Source organism: Mustelus asterias, chromosome 19 (genome assembly GCF_964213995.1).
Source record: "Mustelus asterias chromosome 19, sMusAst1.hap1.1, whole genome shotgun sequence".
Lineage (NCBI taxonomy): Eukaryota > Metazoa > Chordata > Chondrichthyes > Carcharhiniformes > Triakidae > Mustelus > Mustelus asterias.
This window is the reverse complement of record NC_135819.1, coordinates 76,134,823-76,149,884: the sequence shown is the minus strand read 5'-3', so window position 1 is coordinate 76,149,884 and position 15,062 is coordinate 76,134,823.

Here is a 15,062-nt window from a genome sequence, read left to right as displayed (position 1 = left end):
CATTCCAGCTTAAATACACCCGGTAATTTACTGGGAAAGGGGGCAAGTTGTATATTTCTTCAGCACATTTACATTTTACAGAACGTGGAGTTCATCCCTCAGGGAATGATCGCCAAGCACGACGGATGCCATAAAGGAACTTCTGGGCTATTAACATTTCCAGTTAGAACAGAAAATGCTGGAAGTACAACAGTAGCTAGAGCAGCATTGGTAAACGGAAAAGGCAGGTCATATTGTTTTGGGTTTTGAGTAGGCCTTAAGGATATGAAGATGAGAGACTTTCACAGTGACTTCATTGCAGTGTGAATGTAAGCCTACTTGTGACTCATAAATAAACTTTAGACAGAGAGGTTTAAGGAGAGAATTGCAGAGTGCAGGGGGTAGGTAGCTGTGGCCTCTGCCACCCTTGCCGGAGTGGGGGGGAATGGGGGAAAGAATGGGAATGCACAAAGCCAGTGTCAGAGACAGTCAAAGTTTGGAGGGGATGCTGGAGCGGCAGAGAGATTACTCACCGAGGCCACAGTCAGAGAAATTTATATTTGTCAGGTTTCAATTGGACAAATTAAAAACAAATTGAACAAATTAAACCAGGAGAGATGGATCTCAAGAAGAGGAAGGAGTCTAACAACACCAGGTTAAAGTCCAACAGGTTTATTTGGTCGCAAACGCCACTAGCTTTCGGAGCGCTGCTCCTTCGTCAGGTGAGTGGGAGTTTGTTGGAGCAGAGAAGAGTGAGGGGACGACCTGCTTGAGATGTACAAGATTATGAGGGACATGGACAGAGTGAATAAGGAGCAACTGTTCCCCTTAGTTGAAGGGTCAGTCACGAGGGGACATAGGCTCAGGGTGAGGGGCAGGAGGTTTAGGGAGGCTGCAAGGAGAAACTATTTTACCCAGTGGGAGAACTCCCACTCACCTGACGAAGGAGCAGCACTTCGAAAGCACGTGGCGTTTGCTACCAAATAAACCTGTTGGACTTTAACCTGGTGTTGTTAGACTCCTTACTGTGTTTACCCCTGTCCAACGCCGGCATCTCCACATCATGACTCTGAATGAGAGAACAGAGATTGCAAGAACTGGGGGGTTAAATATGGGTGTCTTAAAGTTTGAAAGAGAGGGTGACAGCACATGAGGAGAGGGAATTATTTACAATGTCAGCTAGCAAGAAAATCGAGAAGGAAACTTAAGTGCTCAGCAATTTGGTGAGAATAGGGTGGAGGGAATAGGAAATGAGCCTCACACCCAAGATGAGCTTGGGTTTGGCATGGGAGCCACAAAAGGATTAATGGTAAGGCTAAAGGGTTTTGAGGCGAGGTTTGGTTTCACAGGCAAGAAAAGGACATGAGTGGGAACTGACAGGAGAATTCCATGAAGCCTTTGCATTTGATTTCAGAGATTAAAGTGGGGGAGGGGGGATGGAGGGAAGAAGGGCTAAATAGATAGCTGGTAGCTGAATAAAGAAACCAGGAGTTCTGTTTGTCCTCCGTGATGAATCTAGTGTCGTGCCTTGTTCAGAAAATGAAGCTCAATAGTGTGGGAGTATAGCACCTTTAAGGGGGCGATCCTTCACAGGCCATGTGACCAGGCTGGAGCCAATAGAGTGTGAGCACATGAACCCGGGTCAATCAGGAGTGAGAGCGAGTAGGCCCGGGACTGGAGGGCTTCAATTGGAGTCAGGACATTGTTATGAGTAGGCCTGTATTAGTTGTGCTGTTGAACCCTTCGTCTATATAGTTCTCCTTACTAATAAACGCTTTACTTTATTGTTTGCACTGGAGGGGGTGCAGAGGAGATTTACCAGGATATTGCCCGGGCTGGAACATTTAACTTATGAAGTGAGGTTGTGTAGGCTTGGGTTATTTTTGTCGGAGCAGAGAAGACTGAGGGGCGACCTGATTGAGGTGTACAAGATTATGAGGGACGTGGACAGAGTGAATAAGGAGCAACTGTTCTCCTTGGTTGAAGGGTCAGTCACGAGAGGACATCGGCTCAGGGTGAAGGGCAGGAGGTTTAGGGCGGCTGCGAGGAGAAACTATTTTACCCAGAGGATGGTGACGGTTTGGAATGCGCTGCCTGGGAGGGTGGTGGAGGTGGAATGCCTCACATCCTTTAAAAAATATCTGGATGAGTACTTGGCACGTCATAACATTCAGGGCTATGGGCCAAGTGCTGGTAGATGGGAATAGGTGGGGCGGGGGGGGGAGTCAGGTGTTTCTCATGTGTTGGCGCAATATCGATTGGCCGAAGGGCCTCTTCTGCATTATATGATTCTTTATTAGTTGTTTGCCACATTGAGTCACCTCGAGTTATTACAAATGGCTTGATGTCGTCCAGACAGATCCGGTAATGCAGTCAGATGTGAACCAGTAATGTTGCAAGCCTAGATTTGAGAGAGTGAAAATAGGAGGCATAAAAATAAAATGGTCACCAACAAACCTGATAGGATATTCAGGAGAAACTTCTTTACCCAGAATCTAGTTACAATATGGAACTTGCAATCACAAGGCGTAACACGGATATATTTAAGACAAAAGCAGAAAATGCTGGCAAATCCCAGCAGGTCTGACAGCATCTATGGGGAGAGAATAGAACCAACGTTTAAAGTCTAGTCCAGCCTCAAAACGTTGACTCTATTCTCTCTCCACAGACGCTGTCAGACCCACTGAGTTTTTCCAGCATTTAGAAACATAGAAAAACTACAGCACAAAACAGGCTTCTTCGGCCCCACAAGTTGTGCCGAACATATCCCTACCTTCCAGGCCTACCTATAACCCTATTAAGTCCCATGTACTCATCCAGGAGTCTCTTAAAAGAGTGGTGCCTCCACCACCACTGGCGGCAGCCGATTCTACTCGCCCACCACCCTCTGTGTGAAAAACTTCTCCCTAACATTTCCCCTGTACCTACCCCCCAGCACCTTAAACCTACATCTTCTCATAGCAGCCATTTCCACCCTGGGAAAAAGCCTCTGAGAGTCCACCCGATCTATGCCTCTCAACATCTTATATACCTCTATTAGGTCTCCTCTCACCCTACGTCTCTCCAAGGAGAAAAGACCGAGCTCCCTCAGCCTATCGTCATAAGGCATGCCACTCAATCCAGGCAACATCCTTGTAAATCTCCTCTGCACCCTTTCAATCTTTTCCACATCCTTCCTGTAAGGAGGCGACCAGGACTTTTTGTTTCAGATTCCAGTATCTGCAGTAATTTATTTTTATTTTATGTCAACACACGAGGAAGAGAGGGAATAGAAGGTTAGGTTGAAAGGGTTCAATGAAGTAGGATGGGGAGAGGTTCACTTCGAGCACAAACACCAGCACAGGCCAGGAGAGAAAAATGAACTGTTTCCGTGCTGTAACACCTTTATCACGCTACATAATCCATTTTTTAACACAATCAAACAGTCATCAAATGAATGCAGGCTTTGAATAATCAACAATAAAGCAACATTCCTCTGATTAAGGTTCAAGGTAAGAGGAGGAAAGTTTAAGGGAGATGTCCGGGGGAAGTTTTTCACGCAGAGAGTGGTGGGTGCGTTGAACGTGCTGCCAGAGGAGGTAGAGGAAGCAGGCACATTTAAGAGGCATCTGGATGGGTACGTGAATAGGGAGAGAATAGAGAGTTATGGTTCGAGTAAGGGCTGAAGGATTTTCTTTTAGTTTAGTTCGGGCATCATGACCGACACGGGCTTGAAGGGCAGAAGGTCCTGTTCCTGTTTCTATACTTTTCTTTGTTCCTTATTGATGAGCCAGATTGGAACTATTCTGATGGACTGAGGAAGAGGGTGACAGAGGCTCATGTAACCTGACAACCCATTACTCGAGATAGTCTGTACCGTTCAAAAAGGGTTATACTCATTGCCTTATCATAAATATTATGCAAACTTAAGTCAGAAACTTAGCCACAGGTGTTGCTCGATATGCAACATCCTATCTTGCTTTTCATCTGTTTCCTTACCTAGCTTTTTCCTGTAAATACCTACCAGCCATCGCACTCAACACATTAATTATGAACTCAATCCCTTCCTTTTCCCTCATGTTCGACATGGTTTCTGTGAGATGGTGATTAAGATAAGCAGGTGACTTTAATTGATGTCGGATTGCAAGTATGGGATGGGTTGTCAGCGAAATACAGGTCATGAATTTTTGTTTTATGGTTGGGATGATGCAGTTGTGGGTGGAGACCCCATTTTCCTCAGAAACTTGTTTAGCAATTTCGCAAGTCTTACAGTGGAGGTGGAGAGAAAGGAAAGACTTGTCTTTACATGGCGCGGTTTCCCATCTGCCTCCACAGTGGAAAACACCCACCCCCCCCCACCTCTGTCCCTGCCTTCGCCACAGGGCTTAGAAACATTGAAACTAGAAGCAGGAATAGACCATTCAGCGCTTTGAGCCTGCACCGTCATTCATTTTGATCATGGCTAATCATCAAATTCAATATCCTGACCCCCTTCCCCGCTATCCCTTGATCCCTTTTGTCCTTAGAGCTATTGAAACATAGAAAAGTCCCAGATGGGAGAATTCCACCCCATGACTTCTTACATTCAGATAGTAATGAGGCAGTTTTTTAATAAGTTAAGTTTATTTATTAGTGTCACAAGTTGGCTTATATTAACACTGCAATGAAGTTACTACAAAAATCCCCTCATCGTCACACTCCGGCGCTTGTTCAGGTACACTGAGGGAGAATTGAACACGGCCAATGCACCTAACTAACACGTTGGGAGTTTCTCCAACCTCTCCTCATGGAGGGCATTAGCTATGAGGAAAGGTTGGAGAAACTTGGTTTGTTCTCACCGGAACGACGGAGGTTGAGGGGCGACCTGATAGAAGTCTACAAGATTATGACAGGCATGGACAGAGTGGATAGTCAGAAGCTTTTTCCCAGGGTGGAAGAATCAACTACTCGGGGGCACAGGTTTAAGGTGCGAGGAGTAAGGTTTAAAGGAGATGTATGAGGCAAGTTTTTTACACAGAGGATGGTGGGTGCCTGGAACTCGCTGCTGGGGGAGGTAGTGGAAGCAGGTACGATAGTGAGTTCTAAGGGGCGTCTTCACAAATACATGAATAAGATGGGAATAGAGGGATATGGTCCCCAGAAGGGTAGGGGGTTTTAGGTCAGTCGGGCAGCATGATCAGTGCAGGCTTGGAGGGCCGAAGAGCCTGTTCCTGTGATGTAACTTTCTTTGTTTTTTGTTCTTTGTCTTTCAGACTGTGGGAGGAAACCAGAGCACCCAAAGGAAACCCACGCAGACATGGGATGAACGTGTAAACTCCACACAGTGACCGAAGGCCGGAATCGAACCCGGCTCCCTAGCTCTGTGAGGCAGCAGTGCTAACCACTGTGTCACCGTGCCGTTTTTCAGTGCCACTAAGGCTAGTGGTCAGTACGCAATGCACAGGGTCTTTGCACAGCAATTAGTGTGGCTGGGAGTTTCTGAGACCAGCAACAAGAAGAGACGTTTTTCCCTCAATTTCCCTCCTTCAACTTACTTTCAAAAGAAGAATGACTTGTATTTTTAGTAAGAGTTTTAACAACACCAGGTTAAAGTCCAACAGGTTTATTTGGTAGCAAATGCCATTAGCTTTCGGAGCGCTGCTCCTTCGTCAGATGGAGTGGAAATCCATCTCAGATTTCCACTCCATCTGATGAAGGAGCAGTGCTCCGAAAGCTAATGGTATTTGCTACCAAATAAACCTGTTGGACTTTAACCTGGTGTTGTTAAAACTCTTACTGTATTTACCCCAGTCCAACGCCGGCATCTCCACATCTTGTATTTTTAGAACAGCTTTCATGATATCATAACATCCCAAAGTGCTTTCCAGCTACTGAAGTGTTTATCAAGTGTGGTCACTGCTGTAATGTCGGAAACGAGACAGCCAATGTGTGCACAGCAAGATCCCACAAAAAAACAATGCCCAGATCATCTTTATTTTTAGGTTTTGGTTGGGCAACATCAGATAAACTCCACTGCTCTTGAAATAGTGGCATGGGGTCGTTTATATCTCATACAAGAAAGCAGGGGGACCAGCTGATTTTAACACTGGGGTTATGCTGCTGAGGTGGGGAAGGAGGGTAGTGCGTGTGTGTATGTGTGTGGGGGTGGGGGTAGGTGTGCGTGTGTGGCGGTGGGGAGGTGATGCAGATGAACATGTGGGAGCAGTGGGGAGGGGAAGGGGGAGGGGGAGGGGGAGAGGGCAGTGGGTAAGAGGGAGGGGAAGGGGCAGTGGGGGAGGGGGAGAGGGCGGGGAAGGGGCAGTGGGAGAAGTGGATGGTGGGGGAGGGGGAGGGGGGAGGTCAGTGGGGGGAGGGTAAACATTTGGGAGAGGGCAACATACTGCATACTGTATGAGTGCTAAACATCTGGAATATGGGACAAACGGGATGGAAATGACCTCAGACACAGGACCACCTGGGATGGTTGCTCACCCTGCCAAAGAAGTCGGCTCCAACAGTGATGCACTGAACTTTCAGATTAAGATTGTGAAATCAAACCTTTAAAGTAGCCTCACAGCGCCAGAGACCTTGTGTTCAATTCCTGGCTTGGGTCGCTGTCTGTGTGGAGTTTGCACATCTCCCCGTGTCTGCATGGGTTTCCTCCGGGTGCACAGGTTTCCTCCCACAGTCCGAATGGCGTGCTGGTTAGGTGCATTGGCCATGCTTAATTCTTCTTTATGAATGGTATGTTTTGTCTGAATAGATCGCAAGAAACAATACTTTTCACAGTATACTAATCTGACAATAATAAATCAAATCAAATTCTCCCTCGGTGTACCCAAACAGGCATCGAGAGTGTAGTGATTGGGGATTTTCACTGTAACTTAATTGCCTACTTGTAACACTAATAAATAAACTTTAAACTTAGTGAGAATGCTATCATTGAATTTTACCTTGTCCCTTCATCGCTCATCACAGGCACTTACATTATGACGCTTTTCATCTCAATTTGCCTCCAGTTTCCTCATTTCCTGCTTAACTTCGAGAGCTTCAAGCTTTTAGGTGTCCAGATCACCAACAACCTGTCCTGGTCCCCCCACGCCGACACCATAGTTAAGAAACCCCATCGACGCCTTTACTTTCTCAGAAGACTAAGGAAATTTGGGATGTCAGCACTGACTCTCAGCAACTTTTATAGATGCACCATAGAAAGCATTCTTTCAGGTTGTATCACAGCTTGGTATGGCTCCTGCTCTGCTCAAGACCACAAGAAACTACAAAAGGTCGTGGATGTAGTCCAATCCATCACGCAAACCAGCCTCCCATCCATTGACTCTGTCTGCACTCCCCGATGCCTCGGCAAAGCAGCCAGCATAATTAAGGACTCCACGCACCCCAGACATTCTCTCTTCCACCTTCTTCCGTCGGGAAAAAGATACAAAAGTCTGAGATCACGTACCAACCGACTCAAGAACAGCTTCTTCCCTGCTGCTGTCAGACTTTTGAATGGACTTACCTTGCATTAAGTTGATCTTTCTCTACACCCTAGCTATGACTGTAACGCTACATTTTGCAATCTCTTGTTTCCTTCTCTATGAATGGTATGTTTTGTCTGTATAGTGCGCAAGGAACAATACTTTTCACTGTGTGTTAATACATGTGACAATAATAAATCAAATCAAATCAAATTAACTTCACTTGATTGAAACCTCATTCTCATTTTGGCTGGACTTGAATCTCTCCGCTCCCCTCAACTTCTTTACGAATAGATTTATGATTTTCTTCTGCAGACTTGTCAATGTTTAATTCGCACTTCTCTTTCACCAAGGAGAGGTAATTCCCAGGATAAGCAGGAGCTGGGAGTTGGGAGAGAATCAGTCACAATTCCCATTTCTCATCTGTGGGAAAATGTACTGCAGGTGAGAACAGGATTGTACGTTTCCCTGTGTGAACTGCGAGACAGTTGAACAGAGCCCTAGAGAGATATTCACACCCATGAAATGAAGCTCCAGTGTTAGTCAAAAGAGAGGAGGGGAAAAAAATAATCAGATCAAAGTGTCAAAAAAGCATCCTTACTGAGTTCATGTTGAGTGGCCCATGTTGTCCTTTTGTTAAGTCTAATGAATATTTTATTATGTGTTAACAACACTATTCACTGAACTGTTCCAATACGATAAGGGTTGAAAAGCAAATAATGGAAAAACACCAAAAACTGTACAGCAGCTAAAAGCTTGTTAATGTGTCTAATGGCTTTGTCAAAGGGAAATTCTGTGCCAATTGTGTTGATTTCCTCAGGACGTAATATTAACAAACTTTTGTTGCAGAACCCTGGGTGAGGCTAGACCTCACTGTGGACAGGGCCAAAGGAGGTACCTCAGTAGAAGTGTTTATGCAGTACCTTGAGTTATCTTACTGTTTTAACACAGTAAGATAACCCAAGGCATTTAATAGGAGACAAAAAATCGAAACAGAGTTGAAATAAAGGTGACTTAAGAAAAGGTGACCAGAAGCTTGATTAAAGAGATGGAATCATAGAATCTCTACAGTGCAGGAGGAGGCCATTTGGCCCATCAAGCCTGCACAGACAACAATCCCACCCAGGCTCTATTCCCGTGACCCCAGGTATTTACCTTCCTCATCCCCCTGACACTAATGATCAATTTAGCATGGCCAATCAACCTAACCAGCACATCACAGCAGCACAGCAGTTAGCATTGCTGCTTCACAGCTTCAGGGACCTGGGTTTAATCCCCGGCTTGGTTCACTGTTTGTGTGAAGTTTGCATGTTCTCCCCGTGTCTGCATGGGTTTCCTCCGGGTGCTCCGGTTTCCTCCCACAGTCCAAAGATGAACTGGTTACGTGCATTGGTTGTGCTAAATTGCCCCTTAGTGTCCTGGGATGCGTAGGTTAGAGGGATTAGCGGGTTAAATATGTGGGGTTACAGGGATAGGGTCTGGGTGGGATTGTTGTTGGTGCAGACTCAATAGGCCAAATGGCCTCCTTCTGTACTGTAGAGACTCTATGATGATGATCTTTGGAGTGTGGGAGGAAACCGGAGCACCCGGAGGAAACCCATGGGGAGAACGTGCAAACTCCACACAGTCACCCGAGGCCGGAACTGAATCTGGGTCCCTGGCGCTGTGAGGCAGCAGTGCGAACCATTGTGCCACCATAAGAAACATTTTAAAGGAGGGGAGAGAGATAGAGACGCGGAGACGATGAGGAAGGGAATTCCAGATTTTAAGGCTTTGACAGTTGAACGCGCAGCCTCGAATGGGGCAACACTGCTGCATTACGGTTCTCTCCATTAACCCACGATCGCCAACCCTGCCACCAGCCCTGATCTGTATTCTGCAATCAAACTGATGCTCAAAGCCTAACTCCAATACAATATAATACAAAGGCCACGAAGAAATTCCATCATCACCATTCTCAAACAAACCCTATGGCTTGCTCTGCATTGAAATGAATTAAATTATTGCTGATTTACTATCAATTTAATTTCTGCGTGTGAGTCATTCACTGCTTCATATGCCTCTGAAATTTAACACCTATCTCCTACATTTTTGATCTTCATTTCCATTGAAGAATCATTTGACTCCCCAGCTGTGTGAATTCATTGACAAGTCATTCTTCATATGGGGAGATGGAAATTATTTGCAAATTTTTTTTCAGAGAAACATTGAAATGAAAAGCATCAATGAACCAATGATACATAGAAATCAGTTAGCTGATAATTAAGTCAGCTTTATTCTCAGCCAGTGAGAGAGAGAGAACTCTATCTCCGCCTCTGGCCGCACTCCTGTGAAAAAAAACTGTTCTTACACCGACGTTACCTCAGGAAACCTGGGTTGGAATTCTCTGACCATTCATGCCCCGCCGCTGCTGCCAGCGAGATTTGGCGCTCAGCCAAATTTCTGTTCACCGCAGCGGGACTGGAAAATCCCAGCCGCGGGCGAGGGCGGAGAATTTGACCCTTAAGCCGGAACTCTACCACCTCGCCCGCCACGGAATCGGAGCGGGCGAGGGTCCGACAATGGAAATCTATGTTGACCTCGGGTGGAAATTTCCAGTCTCGCCCGAGTGAGGCCGTAAAACCCCGCTCGTTGTGTCAAAAGGCAAACCATGGGCACTATTACCCCAGGGCGGCACGGTGACACAGTGGTTAGCACTGCTGACTCACAGTGCCAGGATCCCGGGTTCAAATCCCGGCTTGGGTCACTGTCAGAGTGGAGTTTGCACATTCTCTCCGTGTCTGCGCGGGTTTCCTCCGGGTGCTCCGGTTTCCTCCCACGGTCCAAAGACGTGCGGGTTAGGCGGATTGGCCATGCTAAATTGCTCCTTAGTGTCAGGGGGACTAGCTAGGGTAAATGCATGGGGTTATGGGGATAGGGTGTGATTGTGGTCGGTGCAGATTCGATGGGCCAAATGACCTCCTTCTGTATTGTAGGGATTCTATGATTACTGTTAAATCCAAGACTCATGTGCCACGGGGCAGATTCGTAAGCCAATAGAAAACCATGTCCACCCTAACCTTTCCCATTGGCTGTGCTTTCTTGGCCAAACAAATAACAAGTTAAAAGTGCCACACATTCAAATTAACAGGTTGCGCACAACCAAAAATATTCAGAGGCAACACTGTTCAATGCTCCTGCTGCCACGACTGAGCATTGTTCACGTTGGCGGATGAATTATGGATATCAGTCTCCTGGAGTTTGACTGATAACAGAGTCAACATCAGAGGCCCTAAAGAGAGCTGGAAGCCTGATACCTGTACACCCACAAGGCTCACTGACCATAGAGTGACCTCTATTTACCCAGATCTTGTGTATAATAAACTCTCAGCACCATCGTTAACACTGATAAGGGAGAGAAAACACACAAACAATGAGTAAACCCTCTCCAGTGAGTAAACACCCTCTGGCCCCCTGTGGCTTGGTTAGAAAAACAGTGCAGCTGCAATTCAAATTGATGCATACCGCTTCCTGATTCCTTTGCAATTCTTATTTCAATACACACCTGAAATATTGCCTTTGCACAATTGGGAATTTTCATAATTAGTTTTGCAAGACATTTTTATTTAATATGGTGCAGACATGATGGATCAAAGGGCGGCAAGGTGGCACCTTGGTTAGCACTGCTGCCTCACAGCGCCAGGGACCCCGGTTCGATTCCCGGCTTGGGTCACTGTCTGTGTGGAGTCTGCACATTCTCCCCATCTCAGCGTGGGTTTCCTCCGGGTGCTCCAGTTTCCTCCCACAGTCCGAAAGACGTGCTGGTTCGGTGCATTGGCCATGCTAAATTATCCCTCCTTGTTCCATTTCCTACTCGGGTATCTGCACTCCCTCCATCCCGGCCATTTTACTGATTCTACCATTGTGGCTGTGACTAAAGTGGCCCTAAGCTTCTAAATTCCTTCTCCATGCCTCTCTGTTCCTTTCCTCCAAGAGTTCCTTAAACTTTAAAAATTGTAGTCTCCTGCACCAAGGAAATCCCACATTGAGCTCAAAGTTTCAGTCCATGGCCAAAACCTGTCCGCCGTGGATAAGTTCCTTTTCTCGGTAGCACATTCTCTCGAACTGTCTATCTCACTGACACGACACATGCAAAAATTGCCCGGGTAAGTGTACCCTTGGCAGATTTTGAACATCAGCCTGGGAATGAAGGGGAGACTGTGCACAGTTCTGGTCACCATATTATAGCAAGGATATTATTAAAATAGAAAGAGTGCAGAAAAGATTTACTAGAATGCTACAGGGACTTGATGGTTTGAGGTACAAGGAGAGGCTGGATAGACTGGACTCTTTTTCCTGGAGCATAGGAGGCTGAGGGGTGATCTTATAGAGGTCTGTAAAATAATGAGGGGCATAGATAAGGTCAACATCTTTTCCCAAAGGTAAGGGAGTCTAAAAGCAGAGGGTTTGATTCCCAGCTTGAGTCACTGTCTGTGCGATGTCTGCATGTTCTCCCCGTGTCTGCATAGGTTTCCAATTGTTGCTCCGGTTTCCGCCTGAAAGACCTGCTGGTTAGGTGCATTGGCCGTGCTAAATTCTCCCTCAGTGTACCTGAACAGGCATCGGAGTGTGGTGACTAGGGGATTTTAACGGTAACTTCATTGCAGTGTTAATGTAAGCCTACTTGTGACACTAATGAATAAACTTTAAATACCGCGGATGCTGGAATCTGAAACAAAAACTCAAAATGCTGGAGAAACTCAGCAGGCCTGACAGCGTCTGTGGAGAGAGAATAGACATGATGTGGAGATGCCGGCGTTGGACTGGGGTAAACACAGTAAGAAGTCTCACAACACCAGGTTAAAGTCCAACAGGTTTATTTGGTAGCAAAAACCACTAGCTTTCGGAGCGCTGCCCCTTCATCAGGCGAGTCACCTGATGAAGGAGCAGTGCTCCGAAAGCTAGTGGGTTTTGCTACCAAATAAACCTGTTGGACTTTAACCTGGTGTTGTGAGACTTCTTACTGAGAGAGAATAGAGCCAATATGTCGAGTCTGGATGATCCTTCATCAGAACTGAAGGCAAAGAAAATTGGACAAGATTTATACAATGAGGGTTGGGGGGGTGCTGTAATTGGACAAAGGGAATGTAAATGGTGATGATAAAGGCTGAGAAAGGTGCTAAAGGCGTCCATTAAGTGATCAGAATGTGTGAATGGCAGAACAAAGGTACAGGTTGTTAGGGGACCACCTGAAGAATGTGACAGTTGGCCCAGGGGAGGGTAGGTGGAGGTTGGAGACAAGATGGAGAGCGAGATTTCAGAAGTGTGAAAATAAAAATAAGATTGAAAAGTGATAAAAATGGTTGAACGAGAAGAAAACAAAGATGAGGAGGAATTTCTTCAGCCAGAGAGCGGTGAATCTGTGGAACTCTTTGCCTCAGAAGGCTGTGGAGGCCAGGTCATTGAGTGTCTTTAAGACAGAGATAGATAGGTTCTTGATTAATAAGGGGATCAGAGGTTATAGGGAAAAGACAGGAGAATGGGGGATGAGAAAAATATCAGCAATGATTGAATGGCAAAGCAGATTCGATGGGCCGAGTGGCCTAATTCTGCTCCTATGTCTTATGGTCTAAAAAAAGGAATGAAGTAAAATAAATTGAAATGGGGTGAAGGTGGAGGGGAGAGTTCATGTTCTGAAGATGTTGAGACGTAGGGGAGTCTAAAACTAGAGGGCATAGGTTTAAGGTGAGAGGGGAGAGATACAAAAGTGTCCAGAGGGGCAATTTTTTCACACAGAGGGTGGTGAGTGTCTGGAACAAGCTGCCAGAGGTAGTAGTAGAGGTGGGTACAATTTTGTCTTTTAAAAAGCATTTAGATAGTTACATGGGTACGATGGGTATAGAGGGATATGGGCCAAATGCGGGCAATTGGGATTAGCTTAGGGGTTTTAACAAAAAAAAGGGCGGCATGGACAAGTTGGGCCAAAGGACCTGTTTCCATGCTGTAAACCTCTATGACTCTACGACTCTAACTCAGTGTTCAGACTGACAGGCTGTAAAGTTTCCACATTCCGCTTGTTTTGGAGAGAGGAGTGAAGCTGAGGAACTGAAGGGCATTGCATCTAAACTCCTCGGCTGGGATTTTCCGGCTGCGCTCACCCCAAAACCAGAGAATCCCACCCGAGGTCAACGGGCCTTTACAAGGTCCATCCCCCCCCAACCTTCCCCACCCAGCCTGCTCCGATTCCTGCAGCAGCTGGGATGGAAAAATTCCTTCCTCATGTTAGAAAGGTCCACTTCCCTTCTGTTGTCCCAATATCTTCCTGAATGTAATGTTTAAAAGAAAAAGAAGATTCAAAATTGTCAGTGGCACAGTGGTTAGCACCGCTGCCTCACAGCGCCAGGGACCCGGATTCGATTCTGGCCTCAGCTCACTGTCAGTGTGCAGTTTGCACATTCTCCCCATGTCTGCGTGGGATTCCTTCGGTTTCCTCCCACAGTCCAAAGATGTGCGGGGTAGGTGGATTGGCCATGCTAAATTGTCCCTTAGTGTCAGGGGGATTAGCAGGGTAAATGTGTGGGGTTATGGGAATAGGGCCTGGGTGGGATTGTGGTCAGCACAGACTCGATGGGCCAAATGGCCTCATTCTGTACTGTAGGGATGCTATGATTCTATGTTTTGCATTTATATGGCACCTTTAATGAAGTGAAACATGCTAAGACAAATGCAAAATACTGTGGTTCCTGAAATCCTGCAATAAAATCAGAAAATTCTGGAAATGCTCAGCAGGTCAGGCAGCATCTGTGGAAAGAAACAGAGTTAGGGGGTGGAATTCTCTGGCCATTCACGCCAGCGGGATTCTCCCGTCCCGCTGCGGTGAATGGAGATTTGGCTGAGCGCCAAATTCTCTGTCCTCACCGGCAGTGGCTGCGGGATGTGAAAGGCCGGAAAATTCCAGCCATGGTTTCAGGTCTGTGACCGTTCATCACAGTAAGAGTTTTAACAACACCAGGTTAAAGTCCAACAGGTTTATTTGGTAGCAAATACCATTAGCTTTCGGAGCGCTGCTCCTTCATCAGACAGAGTGGAAATGTGCTCTCAAAAAGGGCACAGAGTGTGTCCGGGATGGGTGGGGTCCTTAATTATGCTGGCTGCTTTTCTGGATGGGAGGCTGGTTTGCGTGATGAGCTGGATTACGTTCACAATCCTTTGTAGTTTCTTGCGGTCTTGGGCAGAGCAGGAGCCATACCAAGCTGTGATACAACCAGAAAGGATGTTTTCTACGGTGCATCTGTAAAAGTTGGTGAGAGTCGTAGCGAACATGTCGACTGTGGACTGTGATGGACTGCGGTTGGATGGGAAAATCCCTTCGGCGTGAACGGTGGTAAGATTCCAGCTGTAGGCTTTAAGGGATGTCTCAGTGGAAGGTAGTGAGGGAAATCCCACAGTTTAGGCAGCCGAGCTATGGCTGTGACACTACATTCTGCACTCTCTCACTTCCTTCTCTATGAATGGTATGCTTTGTCTGTATAGCGCACAAGAAACAATACTTTTCACTGTATACTAATACATGTGACAATAATAAATCAGGTCAAAAAACATGTCCACCTACCAACAGAAATTGGGGATACTCAAGAGATGAGAGGTGGAGGAATGTGGATATCTCAGAGG